This window comes from Eurosta solidaginis, chromosome 2 (assembly GCF_040869045.1).
Source record: "Eurosta solidaginis isolate ZX-2024a chromosome 2, ASM4086904v1, whole genome shotgun sequence".
Taxonomy (NCBI): Eukaryota; Metazoa; Arthropoda; class Insecta; order Diptera; family Tephritidae; genus Eurosta; species Eurosta solidaginis.
Window position 1 is genome coordinate 240,365,307 of NC_090320.1, and position 27,402 is coordinate 240,392,708.

At 35.9% G+C, this 27,402-nt stretch overlaps 1 protein-coding gene and 2 non-coding genes across 3 annotated transcripts in view; all 3 read right to left on the minus strand.

Moving 5' to 3' along the window:
* tkv (thickveins) overlaps positions 1–27,402 on the minus strand; it is a 929,476-nt gene that overhangs the window by 251,678 nt on the left and 650,396 nt on the right. The window lies entirely within an intron of this gene.
* TRNAK-UUU (transfer RNA lysine (anticodon UUU)) lies at positions 9,130–9,202 on the minus strand. Its single transcript has one exon. It is a non-coding gene; the product is annotated as a tRNA-Lys (tRNA).
* On the minus strand, positions 9,666–9,737 carry TRNAQ-CUG (transfer RNA glutamine (anticodon CUG)). The gene has a single exon. It is a non-coding gene; the product is annotated as a tRNA-Gln (tRNA).

Genomic DNA, 27,402 nt, shown 5'->3' on the forward strand with positions numbered 1-27,402 from the left:
CATACCAAATTTCATCAAGATACCTCAAAATTTACTCAAGTTATCGTGTTAACGGACGGACGGACGGACGGACGGACATGGCTCAATCAAATTTTTTTTCGATCCTGATTATTTTGATATATAGAAGTCTATATCTATCTCGATTCCTTTATATATGTACAACCAACCGTTATCCAATCAAACTTAATATACTCTGTGAGCTCTGCTCAACTGAGTATAAAAACAGGTAGGTACTTTGTGTGAGGATGCAAAGTTTCAGGTTTTTTGTGGTCTGCGTGTAAAAACTATGACTACGAATCACGTATTTCAAAAATATATGACGAAAACGTAACTATTTAATGAAATTTGATGAATTTTGAAGATTCTAGCCGTAAAAAAGGGGTCAAAATGACCGTTTATATGAAGTATATAATATATATACGACCGATCTCTATGATTTTTTCAGACAACAATATATGCTATATACGAAAGCATTTTGTGAAATTTGAAGCTTCTAACTGTTAAAACGGGGCAGAAATTGCGCAAAGTTTCTTATCTGAACAATCGGTTGTATGAGATATATACTATGTGTACCACCGATCTCAATGATTTTTTCAGACATCAATATATGCTATACACGTAAGCATTTGGTGAAATTTGAACATATTTAAACGATTTTTAAGATGAATATAAAATAAAAAATAGGTAGGTAATCTGTGTGAGGATGCAAAGCTTCACGTTTTTTGTGGTCTGCATGTAAAAACTATGGCTACGAATCACGTGTTTCAAAAATATATGACGAAAACGTAACTATTTAATGAAATTTGATGAATTTTGAAGATTCTAGCCGTAAAAAAGGGGTCAAAATGACTGTTTATATGAAGTATATAATATATATACGACCGATCTCTATGATTTTTTCAGACAACAATATATGCTATATACGAAAGCATTTTGTGAAATTTGAAGCTTCTAACTGTTAAAACGGGGCAGAAATTGCGCAAAGTTTCTTATCTGAACAATCGGTTGTATGAGATATATACTATGTATACCACCGATCTCAATGATTTTTTCAGACATCAATATATGCTATACACGTAAGCAGTTGGTGAAATTTGAAGCTTCTAGCTGTTAAAATGGGGTAGAAATTGCGAAAAGTTTCTTATCTGAACAATCGGTTGTATGAGATATATACTATATATACAACCGATCTCTATGATTTTTTCAGACAACAATATATGCTATATACGTAAGCAATCAGTGAAATTTGAAGCTTATAGCTGTTAAAAGGGGGAAGAAATTGCGAAAAGTTTCTTATCTGAACAATCGGTTGTATGAGATATATACTATATATACAACCGATCTCTATGTTTTTTTCAGACAACAATATATGCTATATAAGTAAATATTCGGTGAAATTTGAAGCTTCTAGCTGTTAAAATGGGGCTAATATATATATAATATATACCACCATATATATACTATATATACCACCGATCTTTATGATTTTTTCAGACAACAACATATGCTATATACGTAAGCATTCGCTGAAATTTGAAGCCTCTAGCTCTTAAAATAGGGCAGTAATTACGAAAAGTTCCTTATTTGAACAATCGGTTGTGGGGGATATATACTATATATACGACCGATCTCATAAATTTTTTCAGGCAACAATATGTGCAATATACGAAAGTATATGGTGAAGTTTGAAGCTTCAATCTGTTAAATTGGGTAAGATATTACAAAAATCCTCTTTTTCTGAAAAATCGGTTGTATGGAGGATATATGCTATAGTGGTCCGATCCGGTCGGTTCCGACAAATGTCTAATCGGACACCCAAATACACCTGCTCACCAAATTTTATCAAGATATCTCAAAAATTGAGGGACTAGTTTGCATACAAACAGACAGACGGACAGACGGACATGGCTAAATCAACTCAGCTCTTCAACCTGATTATTTCGGTATACTTAATGGTGGGTCTATCTATTTTCCTTTAAGGACTTACAATTTTCGGTTTCGTGACGAAATTAATATACCATTTCATTTTCATGAAAGGTATAATTAGCAAAATCGGAGAACTACCACGCCCACTTAAAAAAAATTTTTAAGTCAAATTAAAAAAAAAAAGTTAATATCTTTACAGTATATAAGTAAATTATATCAACATTCAACTCCAGTAATGATATGGTGCAACAAAATACAAAAATAAAAGAAATTTTCAAAATGGGCGTGGCTCCGCCCTTTTTCATTTAATTTGTCTAGGATACTTTTAATGCCCGTCTGTCCTTCCGCTCGGCCGTTAACACGATAACTTGAGCAAAAATCGATAAATCTTTACTAAACTAAGTTCACGTAATTATCTGAAATCACTTTGTATTGGTATAAAAAATGGCCGAAATCAGCCTATGACCACGCCCACTTTTTCGACATCGAAAATTAGGAAAAATGAAAAAAAATGCCATAATTCTATACCAAATACGAAAAAAGGGATGAAACATGGTATTTGGATTGGTTTATTGACGCAAAATATAACTTTAGAAAAAAACGTTGTAAAATGGGTGTGACACCTTCCATATTAAGTAAAATAAAATGAAAAAGTTCTGCAGGGCGAGATCAAAAGCCCTTGGAATCTTGGCAGGAATACTGTTCGTGGTATTACATATATAAATAAATTAACGGTACCCGACAGATGATGGTCTGGGTCACCCTGGTCCACATTTTGGTCGATATCTAGAAAACGCCTTCACATATACAACTACCATCACTCCCTTTTAAAACCCTCATTAATACCTTTAATTTGATACCCATATCGTACAAACACATTATAGAGTCACCCATGGTCCACCTTTATGGCAATATTTCAAAAACGCGTTCACTTATAGAACTAAGGCCCACTCGCTTTTAAAATACTCATTATCACCTTTCGTTGATACCTATATTGTACCAACGCATTCTAGAGTCAACCGTGGTCCACCTTTATAACGATATCCCAAAAAGGCATCCACCTATAGAACAAAGGCCCACTCCCTTTTAAAATTCTCATTAACACCTTTCATTTGATACCCATATTGTACAAACGCATTGCAGAGTTATCCCTGGTCCACCTTTATGGCGATATCTCGAAAAGGTGTCCACCTATAGAACTAAGGCCCACTCCCTTTTAAAATTCTCATTAACACCTTGCATTGTAGAGTTATCCCTGGTCCACCTTTATGGCGATATCTCGAAAAGGCCTCTAGAACTAAGGCCCACGCCCTTTTAAAATACTCATTAATACCTTCCATTTGATACCCATGTAATACAAACAAACACATTCCAGGGTTACCCTAGGTTCATTTTCCTGTGATTTTCCCTTATTTTGTCTCCATAGCTCTCAGCTGAGTATTAAATGTTCGGTTACACCCGAACTTAGCCTTCCTTATTTTTTTTTTTTTTTTTTTTTGTTTTAATTTACATTTATTAAATCAAGTCACTGTAAAAAACCGCAATATAAACCCACACACGGTACTTCTTATTTACAATTTTCTCTTACTTTTATTGCACATTTAAGTTGTTTGTATGTAGAAGAAATGTGGTTTTCTCTTATGAAACCTGAAGCTTGAATCACTTGAGCTGTTGATTTTTTTTGGTGTTGCCGGAGAAGGGATAAAGGTAACCAGGAGATAAAGCTAGCCGTAAGTACTGAAATAACCATCATAGCCGTAACTATAACCATAACCGTAAAGCCATTAGGGTCAACTTAATTTTCATCGGAACAGTAATCCTGACCGTAATCGCCACCAATCGTAGAGTCCTAATCATATTCGTACCCCTAGCCATAGCCATAACCGTAACCATATCTTTAACTGAAACCATAACAACCATGATCGTAATCGCTATCATAACTGCAACTTTTATTATAGTCATAACAATGAACGTAACAGCAGCCAACGAAGCTCTTACCATAACCGTAACAGTACGCTTAAAACCTCCCATAACAGTACCGGAGTGCTTAACTAAAACTGTTAACTTAAACGTAAGACTAGCGAAAAACGTAAGAGCACTTAATAGATATTTAACGGTATTCTTACAGTTGAGAAGTTGGTTTGTGGGGACACTTTGCTGGCCAAATGTACGAGATCAATATCCGGCAAAGGCACATCAACTTCGATAACAGTCCCCAAGACCTTCGGGGAGTGCCTTATTCGCGACAAAGAAAAGAACATTACGAATGCTGATATTGGCTCTGAAATAATGATATTTTTACCTCTTACTGTATCCAGATCGAAGTTGGGACACAGTGGCGCCCATCTGGGTAATATGCTTTGTTCTTTACAATGATTCGGTTTTGGTGTCTGATTACGAAGTTTAGTGGACGTGATCAGCAAAGAAATTTATCGATTCTATGTGGATTGGGCTCAGGGCCTCCACTTTTTATGGCTTCAAGTAGCGCGCCAAAATATTTTCGTAGGTCATGTGACATATCAAACAGCGGATTTGGGGATAAACCAAGAATCTTTCTAATAAATCGTTGTAGCCATCTCCATTTGCGTCATTTCTTTATGATCTCCACCATTATTAGCGTGATTATGACATATTTTGCTTCTCCTTTCTCTTCTACCATCGTCTCTTATTTTAGAATCTTTCTAATAAATCGTTGTAGCCATCTCCATTTGCGTCATTTCTTTATGATCTCCACCATTATTAGCGTGATTATGACATATTTTGCTTCTTCTTTCTCTTCTACCATCGTCTCTTCTTAGTTTTCCATCTTATTTTGCCTGTGTTTTAAATTTCCATTTTCCTGCACTTCCTCTTCTCGTTTTCTTATCCCTATTTTTATTCTTCGTATTCGTCATTCTGATGTGGTTTATGTCGATTCCCTGAGTCTTTCTCTTGTGATGCTTAATTGCGCTCAAATCAACTCCTTCACGTTATTCAACACATTTCTTACGTAACTCGTTACTCGCCACTTACTAATCATACCGTGCGGAAAAATGTTTTCACATAAATAAAAGAACACCACTTGTATACCTTCAAAAGGTTAACAACTTAAATTCACAGACACGAAGGTTCAAGGGGTAAAAAAAATAGTTCCCGAAGTAGTCAAGCTAGTACCACAAAGTGCTAGTACCAGATTCATATGCGGCAAAAGACTTCCCACATCTGTAAAACTTCCCTGACCTAACAAGAATGCTGATACATAATATGGTTCCTTGGTTTGGTCGTCATTCAAACAAATTCCCGTAACAAATCAAACAAATCCCCGACAAATTCAGTTTAGCGAGGTCTTTCCACTATGTGCGGGTTAAAAAAATGTTTTATTTTGTCAATTCTACATGGCTATCACCCGATCGAAAGACATACAACGAGATCGTCCATGTTTCGACAGGCAGATGGCGTGCCTAGAGTGTTTTCGATGTTCGCACGATTCGAGGTCCTTTCATAGAGTCGGATCACTATATCGCCGAAGTTCTCTGAGAGGCGTTACGGGCTGACTGCGAGGAATTCGAGCATCTGGGACGGTAATGAACGCTGGAAAAAAGGACACTGTATACACACCACGATGATATCAAAGAGGGGAGTGTATGTTGCCGTAAGTTGAAGAAGAAAGCGCGGGGTCTATTCAAAAAGAAAAAAATACACGCAAAAAGACGTAGCCACTAGCCAACAGAACAGCGTCCAATTTTACCAGCACAGGGTAAATTCCCAAAGAAAATTGTGACTTGGTATCGCATTTCTAGATAGTGCTTAGATTATGGAGGGACCACGCTTCCCACTTAACCGAAGGCAGCAATGAAGCACCCAGGGAAGAAGCTAATCGCAAGGCTACAATTTGATGAGACATTGCCTGCGGACATACTCAAATATGGCAGCAAACTGCGTTAAAAGTCGCGTAATAAGCCTTCCAACTGATTTGATATGCTTTGTGCGGCATAAGAACTGGTAAATTCGCCATGCAGCAAATTGTCGGAAAAGGACTGTGAACAAAAACGGCGCACATCATCACGTTGTCGATTTTAAAGCTGCCTTCAATAGCACGAAAATTTGTTGCCTAAGTACATATGTGCCGCTTAGTCTAAACCTGGTTTCCACGCAAAACTTATACGGCTTTGCAGAATGACGTTGAGCAACAACGCCAGCTTAGTAAGTATTGGGAGGGATCCTTCAAGCCGTTCGAAATTGCATGAGAATAATATTAGAAATAAAGCGGAGAGTTACGCTGGGTAACAAATTCTACTTTAGAAAAGGTGCACAATTCAGAAAAAAACCATGCACTCGTAAACGAAAATCTGACTCAAAAAGGCACTTTTTCCCTTCCCCTACAAGGTGCGGCGGCTTCTGGGAGTATTCAAAAGAAAAATCCTAAGGGAGATTGGTGGACATTTGCGCGTTTGTAGCAGAGAGTAAGTTGCATGAGCTTTTTAAAGATATCAACAGAGTTCTGCAAATTAAGACACAGCGACTACACTGACTAGGCTATCCCATAAATATATTTTATTCATACAGATGAAGAGGAACACGAAAACACTGAAATTTTATCCGATTAAGAAACAAGCACTGATCTTGCTTACGCATTTTTGTGCCTAACGAGGAGTTTATAGGGCCTGTGTTGTAACGCCTTATCATTCCGCAACGTCGCACGCTGGGGTATTTGATCAATCTAGCTGGCCAAAATTAAAACAGCAGTTATTTCTGTTCAAAAAGTGGTTGTCTCACTTCATTGTTATGAAAGGAAATATTTGACATTAAATTCACAGTGTTCCGCGCAGAATTAGCATGGGGTAATTTTTATACTCAGTTGAGCAGAACTCACAGAGTATATTAACTTTGATTGGATAACGGTTGGTTGTACAGGTATAATGGAATCGAGATAGATATAGAATTCCATATATCAAAATCATCAGTATCGAAAAAAAATTTGATTGAGCTATGTCCGTCCGTCCGTCCGTCTGTCCGTTAACACGATAACTTGAGTAAATTTAGAGGTATCTTGACGAAATTGGGTATGTAAATTCCTGGGCACTCATCTCAGATCGCTATTTAAAATGAACGATATCGGACTATAACCACGCCCACTTTCGAAAAACCGAAAAAGTGCGATAATTCATTACCAAAGACGGATAAAACGATGAAACTTGGTAGGTGAGTTGAACTTATGACGCAGAATAGAAAACTAGTAAAATTTTGGACAACGGGCGTGGCACCGCCCAGTTTTAAAAGAAGGTAATTTAGAAGTTTTGCAAGCTGTAATTTGGCAGTCGTTGAAGATATCATGATGAAATTTGGCAGGAACGTTACTCTTATTACTATATGTCCGCTTCATAAAAATTAGCAAAATCGGAGAACGACCACGCCCACTTTTAAAAAAAAAATTTTTTAAGTCAAATTTTAAAATAAAAGTTAATATCTTTACAGTATATAAGTAAATTATGTCAACATTTAGCTCCAGTAATGATATGTTGCAATAAAATACAAAAATAAAAGAAATTTTCAAAATGGGCGTGGCTCCGCCTTTTTTCATTTAATTTGTCAAGGATACTTTTAATGCCATAAGTCGAACAAAAATTTACCAATCCTTGTGAAATTTGGTAGAGGCTTGGATTCCAGGACGATAACTGTTTTCTGTGAAAAAGAGCGCAATCGTTTGAAGGCACGCCCAGTTTTTATACACAGTCGACCGTCTGTCCTTCCGCTCGGCCGTTAACACGATAACTTGAGCAAAAATTGATATATCTTTACTAAACTCAGTTCACGTACTTATCTGAACTCACTTTGTATTGGTGTAAAAAATGGCCGAAATCCGACTATGACCACGCCCACTTTTTCGATATCGAAAATTACGAAAAATGAAAAAAATTCCATAATTATATACCAAATACCAAAAAAGGGATGAAACATGGTAATTGGATTGGTCTATTGACGCAAAATATAACTTTATAAAAAAAACTTTGTAAAATTGGTGTGACTCCTACCATATTAAGTAGAAGAAAATGAAAACGTTTTGCAGGGCGAAATCAAAAGCCCTTGGAATCTTGGAAGGAATACTATTCGTGGTATTAAATATATAAATAAATTAGCGGTACCCGACAGATGATGTTCTGGATCACCCTGGTCCACATTTTGGTCGATATCTCGAAAACGCCTTCACATATACAACTAAGGGCTACTCCCTTTTAAAACCCTCATTAATACTTTTAATTTGATACCCATATCGTACAAACACATTCTAGAGTCACCCCTGGTCCACCTTTGTGGCGATATCTCGAAAACGCGTCCACCTATAGAACAAAGGCCCACTCCCTTTTAAAATACTCATTATCACCTTTCATTTGACACCCATATCGTACAAACAAATTCTAGAGTCAGCCCTGGTCCACCTTTATGGCGATATCCCTAAACGGCGTCCACCTACAGAACTATGGGCCACTCCCTCTTAAAATACTCTTTAATACCTTCCATTTGATACACATGTCATACAGACACATTCCAGGGTTACCCTAGCTTAATTTAAATTGATCACCACTCAAAAAATAGTGGGTATGCGCAGTCGTGTTTGCTATTTAACTTTGAAACAAACACAAGCTTATGTATTTCCAAAAAATTACTGACATGATATGCCATGAAAAAAAGATATATCTTTTCGTTTGCAAGGTTTTAAAAAAAAATTAATACTGAAAAGTAGTAGTATTACAAGTAGAATAACTCAGTTAAAACATGCGGTATAAAAAATAGAACATATGAATTACAAACACATATACCTGTCCTAAAAGAAAATGTAACTAGATTTGATTAAGGCTAAACAAGTGAACAAGCATTTAGGGTAGAAGGGTATATTGCCAAAAATACAACGAACTACACACAATTTTTATACAACTTTAGATGTGCGCGGTTAGCGCCGTTGATGCTGCAGATGGGTTTTGGGGTATGTATACTATTCAGTGGACATCTAGGAACGCCAGGGAGTATATTAAAAAAAAATGGAATAATGGAAAAATCGACTTTTGGCCGGCTAGATTGATCAAATACCCCACCTTGCGTCGGGAAAGAAAAGTAAAATACAGCTTTCTATTTTAATAAAAATTACGCATAATAAAATTATTTAAATTAAATATAGCAACATTTTTTATGTAAAAAAAAAAAAAGATCTACAAAAAGAATGAAGCCCGCCCGAGCAGGGACTTGAACCCTGGACCCTTGGATTAAAAGTCCAATGCTCTACCGACTGAGCTACCCGGGCACATATGAAATTATTGCCAAATGGCGTATACAAGCGAAAGCAAAGACACGTAATGTTATCAAGAAATTTTCATTACTTTTTATGTGCGCTTATTCGCCTTTCAATTGAAAACCTTTCGTTTGCTTGGAGCGTGTTTTGAGGGATGAAAAAGTATAAATATGTAGATGGCGGAATAAATATGAGCGAATATAATGATAAAGCAATGAGTGTATGAATGTTTATAAGGAGAAAGATATTAATTGTATATACGCATACTTTCGTATGCATATTGGTCGATATATTACTACAGCCAATAACATGCAAAAATTATATAGCTTGTCTATGAGTAAACGATATTTTATTAAAAAAAAAAATATTTAATATTTAATAAAAAAAAAATATTTAAAAATTAATAAATAAAATTTTTTTTTTAATTTTGGTTTTTCAATTTCAAAAAATAGGTTAACCGAAGGTAACTCTCCCAAGGTTCCACCGAGATTTGAACTCGGGTCGCAGGATTCAGAGTCCTGAGTGCTAACCACTACACCATGGAACCGCTGACCATTAATCTGCCAAAAGGCGTTTATAAGCGATTAACATATAATTTATATACATACCTTTGTTTGAATGTGTATGCAATACACACCAGACGACTTTGCATGTGCCAGTCGAACAAGTGTATCTACTGTCGTCATTGGAGGTACAATGGTGCTAAAGGCAACACTTTTTATATGCAAGAGTAAAGTATTCAGTACGCAGGTCACATTTACAGTAAGGTGCCACGAGAGAGCGTACACAGAGAAAAATAAATACAAGGTTTTAATAAAAAACCTGCAAGGACGGGACTGTCTTCGGGTGTGCCGAAGACTTTATACCTTTCATGAGCTGAACAATAATCTTATCCCGTTCGTAATCTCCAAATAATAATACTATACGATTTTTAAGATAAATATAAAATGGCAAAAAACCGCCTTATCTGAACGATCGGTTGTATGGGATATATATTATATATAGCTCCGATCGAAATGATTTTTACAGGAAATCTTCTATAATACATATATTAGAATATATATCACCAAGTTTCACGTTTTTATTTTGGAAATTAAGGGAGAAAATGCCAAAAATCTTTTATCTGAACGATCGGTTGTATTGGATATATACTATATATAGCTCCGATCAGAGTGATTTTTTCAGAAAATCTTCTATGATATATTAAAATATATATCACCGAGTTTCACGTTTAAAAATAAAAAAATTCACGTTTATACTTTCTAAATTAAGGGAGAAATGGTCAAAAATCTTTCTATCTGAACGATCGGTTGTATGGGATATAACTATATATAGCTTCGATCAAAGTGATTTTTTCAGGATATCTTCTATGATATATTAGAATATATATCACCGAGTTTCACGTTTATACTTTCTAAATTGCGGCAGGAGTGACCAAAATCGTCTTATCTGAACGATCGGTTGTATGGGAGATATATGTTATAGTGGTCCGATCCTACCGGATCCGGCAAATGTCTAATATAATACAAAAATACATCCTTGTGCCAAATTTCATTGAGATATCTCAAAATTTGAGGGACTAGTTTGCGTTCAAACAGACAGACGGACGGACAGACGGCCATGGCTATATCAACTCAGTTCGTCACCCTGATCAATTCGGTATACTTAATGGTCTATCTTCTATATTTCTCAACGTTACAAACATTGGACCAAAGTTAATATACCATTTCATGTTCATGAAAGGTGTCAAAATTTATTGATCCAACTATAGAGTGTCTACAAATAACCTATTTGAATGGTCATTATCGAAGGTAATAATTGGAAGAGGCATTGCTTTTTAACGATTTTGGAGTTGTTAGTGAGCTTTTTGAGTGTTGGTGGAGTCACGAACGTATAATTTAAGGTAAATTGCATGACGACCGCTGTGGTGTGGTGGTAGCGTGATCCGCCTACCATACCGAGAATGCTGGCTTCACGCCCCAGGTAGAGCAACATCAAAATACTAGAAACAAGTTCTTTCAATTAGAAGAAAGCTCCTCGGCACTGATTTGGCAAGCACTCCGAGTATTTTTGTGTCATGAAAAGTTTCTCAGTAAAATCTCATCTGCTTTGCAGATGCCGTTCGGGTCGGAGTAAAGCATGCAGGTACCGTCCCAATTATTCGTAGAAAAAAATAAAAAGGAGCAAATTGGAAGGAAAGCTCGGCCTCAAATCTCTTCTCTCTTTGCATTTATTTACTTAAATTGCTTTCAGTTGGTAAAAGCCTAAAATTTCAAATAGATGAGATATAGAAAGATATATATAGTATTTGAAACCTTTTACACAGTTGATAAAATTTATTCCACAATTTGGCTGTTATCAGAACTGCTCAGCCCCTATACACGTCAAGCACTTTTATTTTTGTTTTGTCCTGAATCATTGGCATGGTTACAAATTAACAATTCAAATAAAAAAAAAAAAATTCAAAGCACTTCTGTATGCCCTCCCATATAAATAAAATTCATATGGAAGTTTTTTATTTTCACATGTAAGTGCAAAGCAAAAGCACTTCATATGATGAACGAGCACTTCAGTTAAAAAAAACAAATTAACACTGACAAATTGACAACTAAATATTATTCAAAAATGTTATGGTACTAAAAAAAATTTGTATTCAAAATTAATTCATTAAGAAAATTGAATTTACTCCAGCCATTTAAGGCTTCCACCTCGGAATTTGGGATAAGAGATATGAGATAAGGAACATGCTTACGCCTTTTTTTGACATGACGTTAATGGTATTAAAAGTCATGATAAGTCGCATGTGCTCGTTTTGAGTTGTTCGAGACGCAAAATTTAGTACTTGGCAATTATCTCGCTTCCTATGTCTTGCTCAAGTTTCGCGCTCAGTTCGAAGTTGAACGTCATCAAATTCTTTACAGCCTGAAGTACTTCTTCGTGATCTCAACCATTTCTGAGTTAACGCTCGAGAAATTGCTGAAGCTTTGCATCGACCTAGATTAGATATTAATGAAGAGAACTCATTCAAATATTGTATTTGGACTGACATTTGGATCGCCAGCAACATCGATTCAAAATTTTAAAAAGTGGGCCTGGCTTCGCCTTTTTTATACTCAGTTTTTCAACGCAACACCGAAGCAATAACTCCGGTAATAGTTCGTGTACCGTAAACAATTTGTTGGAAATGATCTGAACGCCATATAAATGGCAATAACAATTGAAATAAACATCAACCGGTGCGGAGTAAAGTTGTTGTGCTGGATTATGAGAATAAAGTTTAATTGCTCTTGAGTATTGTGATGATATAGCGATTTACGGATTGTTTTAAGCAATCGATGTTAAAACTTTTAAGATTTTTGAACATTTAAAAATTTTATTTTTATTTTTTATATACAAAATGTTTCAGTTTATAGACAATTTTGTACATGGATTGCGTTTTGCACTTCAATATAAAAAATTTTGGGCAATACTGCTTTTATATTCAGCTAGACTACAGAAGCTTTATTTCTGTACTTAACCCATTAACACCCAAATAGAAGATGTTTGTTTTCATTTACGTACATATTCATACCATAAGAAAAATTCAAATATATTTACTACCACCAATGAGTCTACTTATATCGCTTTAATAGTAGAATTTATTGAAGTAGGCTGCTTTATGCCAAAAATATATTTATATCATTATATTTACCAAGTTTTGATAATTTTTACAAAAAAAAAAAAAAAAAATGTTTGCAAACAAATCATAATTCCAATAAGAACTGCCATTAACACATAATAATAAAACACAACTATAATAATAATCAAGCCACTCAGACACAAATAAAATCAATATTTAGCATTTGAAGTGGGGTTCTAAGCGTTCCCCAATGCTATCTACATACCGGCAATATATATTCTTGGTTTTATTACGTACAGCTAATGACGATTCTAAGAAATTGGCCATTTGTGCGAAAGTAAGAGAATAATAAAATCAAATGTGCATAGAATACTCAATAATAAATTTTTTTTTCATTGTTTTTTTTTTTTTTGCGAAATTTTACAACTTGTAGTGCATGCAGAGCTGTCGCAATCAACTGCGCAAACGCAAGTACAGTGAAATTCCCCATTACGGACAGTCCTTATAACCGGACAGCTCCAATAACCGGACATATTTTGGGCACACAGGTTTTTCATTAATTTTTTCATACAAATTTCATCCTAATAAATGGACTCTCTAATAACCGGACGAGGGCAAAGTATTTCAAACCATTTTCATAAAAAAATGTCTCATAACCGGACAAAATTCAAAAATATCACAAGCAAACTTTGTTGTTCATTATAAAAATGGAATAGGTGATTCACCTTTTAACATGAATGCACACATTCAAGCCGTGTGTTTCAAATTAAGGGTAGTTTTCCATTTGTTACGTCAGTTGCATGCGAATGGTTGCTATTAAAGAAAAAATGGAAATTATTAATGTTTTCGATAAAGATAAATTATCAATACGTGGAGTTGCAAAAAGGTAAAGTATCGTGAGCCCAAAAATTTAATGGTAGTAGGTACACGTTTCTTTTGCTTCGAAAGGTTCAATATTGGCAAAACATAAGCTGTTGAAATCAATAAAAATAAAGAAAAAATTCCTTATAAATGGGAATCTGAAAATAATGTTCATCAAAAGCGAAGTTTTCTTAAAGAAGGCGGCTCTGAAATAGATAAGATGTGTTTTAATTGGCTCGCTAAGGCTAGAAGTCAAAACATTCCGATTTCTGGTCCCATTTTGAAAGCAAAGGCAATGGAAATTGCAGGCAAACTGGGTGTACCTAATTTTAATGCTTCAGATGGATGGTTAAACAAGCGGCGAATTAGGAATAATGTTGCTTTCAAATGCGTATCTGGTGAAGCTGCAGATGTAAACCAGGATGGTGTCGAACAGTTTAGGACAAAACTACTATCTCTGTTGACCGTTACAAGCCTCAAGACATTTACAAAGCAGACGAAAGTGGCTTTCTCTTTCGTGCCTTATCTGACAAAACCCTCGCTCTTAAATCCGAAAAATGCGTGGGCGGTAAACTACCAAAAGAAATATTCACAATTTTGTTCTGTGTTAGCATGGCTGGAATAAGGAGTGCAATGTACAATGTACTTAATCGATATATGTATATGTATTTATATGTAATAATAAAGTATGCAAATATTCGTTACTTCCAAAAATTTCTTAGATAAACTAGGTGCAATATAATTTACATATATGTGTGGTATATATTTTGTGACTTCATCCCTTATAAGCGAACATCTCCCACAGCCGGACAAAAACCCTGCGGCGGTGAGTGTCCGGTTATAAGGAATTTCACTGTAATTTGCACAGTAATTTGCCTAAGCCATTGCGAATAATGCAGTTGGGGCACTTGCAAACGTAAGTACAAGGCACTTGACCATGCGCATGCGTAGTGTAAATTATGCAGCAACAAGAGGTAAACAACAAATATTCTCAACAGAAAATTGATAAGCGTAATAGCGAGGGGATTGAGTTTGATACTACCGTAATTTCTAGCCCCAACGATTTGTTTATATTCGCACTAAGTCTATGCATATGTGTATGTATGTTTGTACATATAGAATTATATAGGCACGTTTCGACAGCTAAATATTTAATATGCACCATGTAGTCTGCCATGAGAGACACCAACAAACAGCAAATTGGAGCACGTGCAAATTACAAATTGCAAATTGTTTATTACATTTATAAGACACTAGAGAGCTTAACATAAAAAATAACAACAAAAACATTGTATAAATGCAATAAATTCAATGCGCAAACGAAATTTGTGTGCTTTTCTTTATTGCATTTTAAATGTTATTGCTTGTTGAATTGGCAATAAAAACAATTCGCGATTGGAATGCATAAATTTAAATGAGACGTGGATGGGAATACAATTAAAAGAAGTACCTGAGTAAAAATTGTAGATATAAATAAATAAACAAATAATGTTCTTAATTATTCTTAGTAAACACAACTCACTTGAAATATAATTTGAAACATTACTTAATCCATATTTTAACTTACCTGAAAGGAGAAGAAATGAAATTTGTTAGTTTTATTGTTTAAATATAATTATTATTAAATTAACAAATTATTTTACAAATGTCATAGCTCTGCCCACGCTGGCAATATTTTTTTATGGGCATTGTGGCGAATAATAGCAGTTCTATACATCACTTCTGATGCTACTAAATAAATGCACAACAACAATAAAGCAAGCAGCCACACTTATGTACATGAACACATCAAAGCAAGCAGCCACACATACACATAACCAGCAGCTTGAAACAAAGAGATTATTTCACAGACACATATGTATGTAGTCAGCAGATAAGAGGGAAGAAGAAAGAAAAACAATCACACATCACTTATAATCAGCTAAGAGCAGAAGTTGTTATTCGCCAATACACACGCATATAGCTAAATGATACACAAACCAGCGTTGCCATATATTTTTTTCCAAGCCGCCCAAAAAATCGTCAAAAATCGTCATATCTATGGCAACAACCAAAGTCGATTTAGGATGAAATTGGGTTATTACCAGGTGCCGTACGATGAGATCGCCGGTTTCATTCAACAATATTACCTTTAAAAGCGCTTTACTGAAAATTGCCTTTGTCGTTGTTATTTCTTGTTGCCACATATAACATATAAAAGCTTTTTAATTTATTTCGTTTTATTTTATAAATGACAAAAACATCTTAAAAGATAAATTTTACTTACTTACTTAATTGGCGCTTAACCGTCTAAACGGTTATGGCCGTCCAACAAGGCGCGCCAGTCGCTCCTTCGCTCCGCCAACCGGCGCCAATTGGTCACACCAAGGGAGTTTAAATCGTTTTCCACCTGGTCCTTCCAACGGAGTGGGGGCCGCCCTCTACCTCTGCTTCCATAGGCGGGTTCCGATAGAAACACTTTCTTGGCCGGAGCATCATCTTTCATTCGCATAACATGGCCTAGCCAGCGCAGCCGCTGCGTTTTAATTCGCTGGACTATGTTGATGTCTGCGTATAGCTCGCACAGCTCATCATTAAATCTTCTTCGGTACTCGCCATCGCCAACGCGTAGAGGTCCATAAATCTTTCGAAGAACTTTTCTCTCAAACACTCCCAAAGCCGCTTCATCTGCTGTTGTCATGGTCCATGCTTCTGCCCCATATAGCAGGACGGGTACGATAAGTGACTTGTAGAGTATGATTTTCGTTCGCCGAGAGAGGACTTTACTTTTCAATTGCCTACCTAGTCCAAAGTAGCATTTATTGGCAAGATTGATTCTTCGCTGGATTTCAGTGCTGATGGTGTTGCTAGTGTTGATGCTGGTTCCCAAATAAACGAAGTATTTTACTATTTCGAAATTATGGCTGCCAACAGTAGCGTGGTTGCCAAGGCGCATATGCGCTGACTCTTTGCTCGATGACAGCAGGTACTTCGTTTTGTCCTCATTCACCATCAAACCCATCTTTACCGCTTCTTTTTCCAGCTTGGAGTAAGCAGAACTAACAGCGCGGGTGTTTAGGCCGATGATATCAATGTCATCAGCATATGCCAGTAATTGCACGCTTTTATAGTATATTGTTCCAGTGCGGTTAAGTTCTGCAGCTAGTATAATTTTCTCCAGCATCAAATTAAAGAAATCGCACGATAGGGGGTCACCCTGTCTGAAACCTCGTTTAGTTTCGAACGGCTCGGAGAGGTCCTTCCCAATTCTGACTGAGCTGATGGTGTTGCTCAACGTCATTTTGCACAGCCGTATAAGTTTTGTGGGGAAACCAAATTCAGACATAGCGGCATATAGGCAGCTCCTTTTCGTGCTGTCGAAGGCGGCTTTAAAGTCGACGAAGAGGTGATGTGTGTCGATTCTCTTTTCACGGGTTTTTTCCAAGATTTGGCGCATTGTGAAAATCTGGTCGATGGTAGATTTACCAGGTCTGAAGCCGCACTGATAAGGTCCAATCAGCCGGTTCACGGTGGGCTTCAATCTTTCGCACAATACACTTGAAAGGACCTTATATGCGATATTAAGAAGGCTGATTCCACGATAGTTGGTGCATTTTGCAGTATCCCCCTTCTTGTGGACTGGGCAAAGAACACTTAGATTCCAACCGTCGGGCATGCTTTCGTCCGCCCATATTTTGCTAAGAAGCTGCTGCATGCGCCTTACCAACTCCTCGCCGCCGAACTTGAATAGCTCCGCAGGCAATCCATCAGCGCCCACGGCCTTGTTGTTTTTCAATCTGGTTATTGCTATTCTAACTTCGTCATAATCGGGCGGGGGGACATATATTCCATCATCATCGATTGCGGGATCGGGTTCTTCATCTCTGCGCGATGAATTGCTGCCTCCATTTAGGAGAGCAGAGAAGTGTTCCCTCCATAATCTAAGCACTCTCTGGACATCAGTTACAAGGTCGCCGTTTTCATTCCTACAAATTTTGTATTACATATAAAAGGTACTTGTTTTCAGTCTATTTCATTTCTTAGTTAAACATTTTCACGCTAATTTTTTAGCATATTTATTTGCGGTTCAATATTATGACAGGAAAAGTTATTTAATTTTAAATAATCTTGAGCTCCAGGCCTAACAATAATTGTTTTGTCTTATTATTGTTATGATGAATTTTTATACTCAGTTGAGCAGAGCTCACAGAGTATATTAAGTTTGATTGGATAACGGTTGGTTGTACATATATAAAGGAATCGAGATAGATATAGACTTCCATATATCAAAATAATCAGGATCGAAAAAAAATTTGATTGAGCCATGTCCGTCCGTCCGTCCGTCCGTTAACACGATAACTTGAGTAAATTTTGAGGTATCTTGATGAAATTTGGTATGTAGGTTCCTGAGCACTCATCTCAGATCGCTATTTAAAATGAACGATATCGGACTATAACCACGCCCACTTTTTCGATATCGAAAATTTCGAAAAACCGAAAAAGTGCGATAATTCATTACAAAAGACAGATAAAGCGACGAAACTTGGTAGATGAGTTGAACTTATGACGCAAAATAGAAAATTAGTAAAATTTTGGACAATGGGCGTGGCACCGCCCACTTTTAAAAGAAGGTAATTTAAAATTTTGCAAGCTGTAATTTGGCAGTCGTTGAAGATATCATGGTGAAATTTGGCAGGAACGTTACTCTTATTACTATATGTACGCTTAATAAAAATTAGCAAAATCGGAGAAGGACCACGCCCACTTTTAAAAAAAATTTTTTTTAAAGTAAAATTTTAACAAAAAATTTAATATCTTTACAGTATATAAGTAAATTATGTCAAGATTCAACTCCAGTAATGATATGGTGCAACAAAATACAAAAATAAAAGAAAATTTAAAAATGGGCGTGGCTCCGCCCTTTTTCATTTAATTTGTCTAGGATACTTTTAACGCCATAAGTCGAACAAAAATTAACCAATCCTTTTGAAATTTGGTAGGGGCATAGATTTTATGGCGTTAACTGTTTTCTGTGAAAATGGGCGAAATCGGTTGATGTCACGCCCAGTTTTTATACACAGTCGTCCGTCTGTCCTTCCGCATGGCCGTTAACACGATAACTTGAGCAAAAATCGATATATCTTTACTAAACTCAGTTCACGTACTTATCTGAACTCACTTTATCTTGGTATGAAAAATGAACGAAATCCGACTATGACCACGCCCACTTTTTCGATATCGAAAATTACGAAAAATGAAAAAAATGCCATAATTCTATACCAAATACGAAAAAAGGGATGAAATATGGTAAGGTAATTGGATTGTTTTATTGACGCGAAATATAACTTTAGAAAAAACTTTATAAAATGGTTGTGACACCTACCATATTAAGTAGAAGAAAATGAAAAAGTTCTGCAGGACGAAATAAAAAACCCTTAAAATCTTGGCAGGTATTACATGTATAAATAAAGTAGCGGTATCCAACAGATGATGTTCTGGGTCACCCTGGTCCACATTTTGGTCGATATCTGGAAAACGCCTTCACATATACAACTACCACCACTCCCTTTTAAAACTCTCATTAATACCTTTAATTTGATACCCATATCGTACAAACTCATTCTAGAGTCACCCCTGGTCCACCTTTATGGCGATATTTCGAAAAGGCGAACACCTATAGAACGAAGGCCCACTCCCTTTTAAAAATACTCATTAACACCTTTCATTTGATACCCATATCGTACAAACAAAGTCTAGAGTCACCCCTGGTCCAGAAAGGCCCACTCCCTCTTAAAATATTCATTAACTCCTTTCGTTTGATACCCATATTGCACAAACGAATTCTAGAGTCACCCCCGGCCCACCTTTATGGCGATATCTCGAAACGGCGTCCACCTATGGAACTAAGGATTACTCCCTTTTAAAATACTCATTAACACCTTTCATTTGATACCCATATTGCACAAACGAATTCTAGAGTCACCCCTGGTCCACCTTTATGGCGATATCTCGAAAAGGGGTCCACCTATAGAACTAAGCCCCGCGCCCTTTTAAAACAATCATTAACACCTTTCATTTGATACCCATATCATACAAACAAATTCTAAAGTCACCCCTGGTCCACCTTTATGGCGATATCTCGAAAAGGCGAACACCTATAAAACGAAGGCCCACTCCCTTTTAAAAATACTCATTAACACCTTTGATTTGATACCCATATCGTACAAACAAAGTCTAGAGTCACCCCTGGTCCACCTTTATTGCGATACCTCGAAAATACGTCCACCTATAGAACTAAGGCCCACTCCCTCTTAAAATACTCATTAACTCCTTTCGTTTGATACCCATATTGCACAAACGAATTCTAGAGTCACCCCTGGCCCACCTTTATGGCGATATCTCGAAACGGCGTCCACCTATAGAACTAAGGCCCACTCCCTTTTAAAATACTCATTAACACCTTTCGTTTGATGCCCATATTGTGCAAACAAATTCTAGGGTCACCCCTGATCCACCTTTATGGCTATATCCCTAAATGGCGTCCACCTATAGAACGAAGGCCCACTCCCTTTTAAAAATACTCATTAACACCTTTCATTTGATACCCATATCGTACAAACAAAGTCTAGAGTCACCCCTGGTCCAGAAAGGCCCACTCCCTCTTAAAATATTCATTAACTCCTTTCGTTTGATACCCATATTGCACAAACGAATTCTAGAGTCACCCCTGGCCCACCTTTATGGCGATATCTCGAAACGGCGTCCACCTATGGAACTAAGGATTACTCCCTTTTAAAATACTCATTAACACCTTTCATTTGATACCCATATTGCACAAACGAATTCTAGAGTCACCCCTGGCCCACCTTTATGGCGATATCTCGAAACGGCGTCCACCTATGGAACTAAGGATTACTCCCTTTTAAAATGCTCATTAACATCTTTCATTTGATACCCATATCGTACAAACGCATTCTAGAGTTAACCCTGATCCACCTTTATGGCTATATCCCTAAATGGCGTTCACCTATAGAACTATGGCCCATTCCCTCATAAAATACTCTTTAATGCCTTTCATTTGATACACATGTCATACAAACACATTCCAGGGTTTCCCTCGGTTCATTTTCCTACATGGTTATTTTCCCTTATGTTGTCACCATAGCTCTCAACTGAGTATGTAATGTTCGGTTACACCCGAACTTAACCTTCCTTACTTGTTTTTATTTATTCTATTATAATTTAATTTACAATTTTTTTTTCATTTAAGAAAAAGTTTACCATAACAATAATAAGATAAAATAAATATTGTTGGGCCTTGAGCTCGATTCGAACAAGCGACCTTACAAGTCAGTAGGCCGATATAACAACAAAAATTGTAATGTTGAGCCAGCAATATTCCTTTTAATGTATCAGTTTCCAGATGGTTTCTGATTTTTATTTTGTTTAAATTTATTTTAGAAAAATTCGTTTACATTCGCTGATGAGTATGACAAGCACATTACATCTGCAACGAATGCAGCTTATGTCGAGACAGCTCTTTTAGTAGTAGAAATAGTTTTCCAAAAAACTTCTGGGGGAACCTTAGAAATGTCTTCAAAATATGTCTTAAATTCTAAAAACTTCAATTACCTATACTCGCTATCAATATCCTGAACAATTTTCTGATTTATTGTGTGTGAAGAATGTTGCAAGACCAGATGCAAAGAACAACTTCTTTTGGATCCATGAAACTTAAGTTTTGTAGTACAACATTGTTAAAAAAAAAACGCTTTTTAATTTGATCATACAGTTTACTATAAAAATAACACAATCTTGTTTAAATTTTTCTTGCTCGGAAATGTTAGAGGCAGTCTTAAGTCGTAATTTTTCTTTACAAAATCGTCCAAGCGTCATCCTAGTTGAAAATCGTAAATGACGACAACGTCGTCAATCTGTCAACGCTGGATACAACTGTTCTAGAAGGCATGTTCGTGAAAAGCCTATATTTTACGGGAAATATGCGAACGAGGTAATATAGAGTATAAAAGCAGCGCAAGCTCAAGAATAATGAATTAGTTTGATATTACACGCTTTAGTGAACTCCGCGATAATTGTGAAGTACCACTCCCAAAGTAGTCTTAATAAAGAACGTTTTGTTATACTGAATATTTGAGTAATTTAGTCGACAATTCAGAGATTCGAACGTTAACAGAAGCTGCAAAATAATCAGAAACTTCTCAAAACTCTATACAGTATATCAGTTCAACACAGCATAAATCCGCGCCCAATGCCTACTTTGAAAACTAGAAAAACGCCTCGAAATAAATGTATATTTACACCTTTTATGAATATGAAATCTTACCGACAAAGAGATAGACCCACCAAGAAGCATACCGAAATAATCAGGATGACGATCTGAGTTGATTTACCCATATTCTTATGTCTGTTAGAACGCAAACTAATCCCTAAATTTTTGAGCTCTTTTGATGAAATTTTATTAAGCTTGTACATTTGGGTGTCCAATTGATCATTTGTCGGAACAGCCTGTATCACACCACTATATCATATATCCCCCATACAAACGATTTTTTCCAAAAAAGGGGGTTTGTCATTTATTCTTCATTTTAAAAGCTATAAGATTGAAGTTTCCCGTGATGATTACATATAAAGCATACATTGTTGTCTGAAAAAATTGTCAAGATCGATCATATACATACTATATATCCCATACAACCGATTGTTGAGATAAGATGTTTAACGTAATTCCTTCCTCATTTTAACCGCTAGAGCTTAAAATTTTTCCAGATGTTAACAAATATGGCATATATTATTATAGCCTAGGCAATGGTATTTTGAGCAAACTTACATTATTTCACATCATCTCAAAATATTTCAAATCTGTGCCACAGGTGTTGCAGTAAATTATGTGAGCGAGTAGGAAAAAAATACTGTTTCTGTCAATATGCAATTAATTAATTATGGGTAACATGAAATCGACAAACAACGGTACACCCCCGTAAATGCAGCGTTTAACGATTAAGTATCCACTTAAATGCCATAGATAGCAAGTACAAGTAGTTTAAAAAGAATGATAATAATGGAAAACATGAAAACATTAAACAAGTTGGCAAATTGGTAAAAAAAAAAAGTTTGAGGACAATGAATACAAATTAGAAACATACATTTATTGATGTTTAAAACTAAGTAAAATTATAAATTACATACTAATTTTTTATTAAAACTAGAGTTTGCCAAGTAGTTGAAATTCAACCACTGCAGTAGTCACTATGTTTAAAACACAGAACTATTAACATCATAACCTAAGGCTTTCATCCCTTCTTACCTTTCCTTTCTGTTCTTTTTTTACTTTATTTCTCTTAATTCCTTTACTTTCTTATCATTCCTTCCATTTTTTTTTTTATACTCAGATGAGCAGAGCTCACAGGAAATTCATCTCAGATCGCTATTTAAAATGAACGAAATTGGACTATAACCATACCCACTTTTCGATACCGAAAATTTCGAAAAACCGAAAAAGTGGGATAATTAATTACCAAAGACGGATAAAGCGATGAAACTTGGTAAGTGGGTTGATCTTATAACGCAGAATAGAAAATCAGCAAAATTTTGGACAATGGGCGTGCCACCGCACACTTTTAAAAGAAGGTAATTTAAAAGTTTTGCAAGCTGTAATTTGACAGTCGTTGAAGATATCATGATGAAATTTGGCAGAAACGTTACTCCTATTAATATATGCTTTTATTGTGCTTTCTATCAGCACAAGGTAGCTCGAAAAAAGAATGGGCAGCAGTAAATGGAATAATGAAGCGAAACTATAACAAAAAGTCCGACTCGTTTGTGTTAAGTGTGGATGGCGTGGATATATCGGAGACTCTGGTAGTAGCTAATGTACTTAATAATTTTTTTGTAAATCCAAACTGGAAAAAGAAGCGGTAAAGATGGGTTTGATGGTGAATGAGGACAAAACGAAATACCTGCTGTCATCGAGCAAAGAGTCAGCGCATACGCGCCTTGGCAACCACGCTACTGTTGGCAGCCATAATTTCGAAATAGTAAAAGACTACGTTTATTTGTGAACCAGCATCAACACTAGCAACAACATCAGCACTGAAATCCAGCGAGGAATCAATATTGCCAATAAATGCTACTTTTGACTAGGTACGCAATTGAAAAGTAAAGTCCTCTCTCGGCGAACGAAAATCATACTCTACAAGTCACTTATCGTACCCGTCCTGCTATATGGGGCAGAAGCATGGACCATGACAACAGCAGATGAAGCGGCTTTGGGAGTGTTCGAGAGAAAAGTTCTTCGAAAGATTTATGGACCTCTACGCGTTGGCGATGGCGAGTACCGAAGAAGATTTAATGATGAGCTATACGAGCTATACGCAGACATCAACATAGTCCAGCGAATTAAAACGCAGCGGCTGCGCTGGCTAGGCCATGTTATGCGAATGAATGATGATGCTCCGGCCAAGAAAGTGTTTCTACCGGAACCCGCCTATGGAAGCAGAGGTAGAGGGCGGCCCCACTCCGTTAGAAGGACCAGGTGGAAAACGATTTAAACTCCCTTGGTGTGACCAATTGGCGCCGGTTGGCGGAGCGAAGGAGCGACTGGCGCGCCTTGTTGGAAGGCCATAACCGTTCAACGGTTAAGCGCTAATTAAGTAAGTCAGTAAATGTAGGAGCAGCTTCTAATAAAATTCCAAACATTACAGAATTCCGAACTCCTAGTAATAGTTTTTTGTTTGATCCAATTACAGGTTCAGAAATTCTTAAAATAATTCAAACTTTGAGCAAGTCTGATTCAAGTGGCAGTGACAACATTTCAAATAGGACCTTAAAAGCATAGCTTTTAATATCGTTGATATTTAAAAGCATATATTTAATTTAAGTATGACCTCCGGAGTTTTTCCAGAAGATTTAAAATGTGCTACCGTGATACCGTTGTTCAAAAAGGGAGATAAAAAAGACAAGAATAATTACAGGCCTATATCCTTGCTATTATCGTCAATCTCAAAAATCTTTGAAAAGGCATTTAAGGCTAGGGTGTTAACGTATCTCAACAAAATTAAATTTTTTTGTCCAAAGGAATTTGGTTTTATGTCAGGGCTCTCAACTGAATATGCTCTTTTAAACTTTTCTTCCTTTATACATAAGGCGATTGACGAAAAAATGTGTTGCGCTAGTCTGTTTGTAGATATTACTAAAGCATTTGATATGGTGAACCATAATATTCTACTGAGTAAGCTTAGCTCCGCTGGTTTTCGTGGCAACGTTTTTAGTTGGTTTAACTCATACTTAACGAATAGAATTCAAAAAGTTAAGTCGTAGATAATCAAAGTGAACCCAGACCTATTATTTTAGGGGTGTCACAAGGCTCGGTTTTTGGATCAATCTTGTTTCTAATATACATTAACTCACTATTCTCGTTGTCATTTGTTGGTAAGGTAACGGCTTTTTCAGATGACCTTGCCATTGAATATGGATCTACAAATGAATTTAATCTTTTTGCTGATATCAATCACGATATTTTTATGCTGAGGTCTTGGTTTGCTAGCCACAAACTCGTGGTAAGCAACAAGACAAAGTTGATGTATTTTAACCAATGCGGGAAGGAGTTACCTAGAAACGATATTTTCTTTCACGGCTCTAACTGTCTGCGGTTTCGTATGTGTTCAAGTAATTGTACTCATCAAAACTCTGCCAACACCTTTGACGAGACAATAAGTTGTGACAGTAATTGCTTTAAAATTGATGTAGTCCCTAATTTTAAATATTTGGTAGTTATATTCGACCAAGACCTAAGTTGGACATCACATATTTTTGCTTTTAAATCATGTTATCAGCGGTTCGTTCCTTCTTTAACCTAAAAAGGCTGTGCTCAAATCGAGTGTTAGCATTAATATATCATGGGCTAGTCCACTCAAAATTACAATATGGAATCAGTTTCTGGGGTGGAGCGTATGCCAGTAAGTTTAATGCGCTTTTAATCCTACATAAGTGCTTTACCCGAAAAATGTGTTACGGATACCGTCTATCAAACTCTATGGACCTTTTCAAAAAAATAAACATACCTCCCATTCGACACTTGTACTATTTCAAAGTTTTGACAATCTTTTTTATAAGGAGTGGGTATTCACAAAGCCTAAGAAGTAGATCGTTATCAAGTGTAAAAATTCCTCGTTTTCGGACCAAACTTTTCCGTAAGTCTTACACAATCGTGTCATGTAAACTGTATAATAAATCACCTGCTGAAATATTACTCATTAGAAAACTTTCTAAGTTTATGAGGAAAGTGAAACGGTGGCTACTTGGTTTCAATCATGAGGGTGTAGAAATTCTGTTGCGACCCATCGTATAAGTTCCGTTATGTAATATTTATGAAGTTTTTTGCTTTATATGTAAGGACTTTGTCATTTATAGTATTTCTTTTTATTTAATATAGTATTTGTTATATAAAATAGTTATTCTCTGATCTTTACTTTAACTAGGGATTGTAGCAATTATATATTGTGATTATTATGCGCCCCACAAGCATTTATAATTATATTTAAAGGAAATGACATTTCCACTGCTTTTATAATTAGCATTTAATGTCATTAACTATTTTCTTATTTGAATTTGTTATTTTTTATATTGTACTACTTGGAAAATTGTACGTATTTATAAGTAAATAAAGAATATACAATACAATACAATACAATATGTGTTCTAAATAAAAATTAGCAAAATAGGACGACGAAAACGCCCTCTTTTAAAAAATAAAATTTTTAAAGTAAAATTTTAACAAAAAATTGAATATCTTAACAGTATATAAGTAAATTATGTCAACATTCAACTCCAACATTTGCCTCCAAAGCTCTCAGCTCAGTATGTAATGTTCGGTTACACCCGAACTTAGCCTTCCTTACTTGTTTTAATTTTATTTCATTAACTAGAAAAGTAGTACACAACATTGTTGCAATGAATAAAATGAGTAAATACGTAAATACTACAAATTGAATATTCTCCTTTGTTTTCGGTAAATACATTGAATATTAGCATCAAATTTTATGTTCGTATTATTCATATGAATACAGCTGGTTCGTCGAGGTGTTTGTAAGCTACACCTTATACACCATCAGCATCAAATTTACTCACAGTTGCTAACTCTCCCACTAAACTTCCAATACAAACTGTAATATGGCAGTCGTTAAAGATACCATGCTGAAATTTGGCAGGAACATTACTCCTATTACTATATGTGTGCTAAATAAAAATTAACAAAATCGGAAAACGAACACGCTCACTTTTTACAAAAAATAATTTTAAAAGTCTAATTTTAACAAAAAAATTTAATATCTTTACAGTATATAAGTAAATTATTCAACATTCAACTCCAGTAATGATATGGTGCAAAAAAATACAAAAATTAAAGAAAATTTCAAAATCGGCGTGGCTCCGCCCTTTTTTAATTAATTCGGCTAGAATACTTTTAATGCCATAAGTCGAACAAAAATTTACCAATCCTTGTGAAATTTGGTAAGGGCATAGATTCTATGACGATAACTGTTTTCTGTGAAAATGCGCGAAATTGATAGAAGCCAGACCCAGTTTTTATACACAGTAGATCGTCTGTCCTTCCGCTCGGCCGTTAACACGATAACTTGACCAAAAGCGATATATCTTTACTAAACTTAGTTCACGTACTTATCTGAACTCACTTTATCTTGGTATTAAAAATGGGCGAAATCCGACTATGATCACG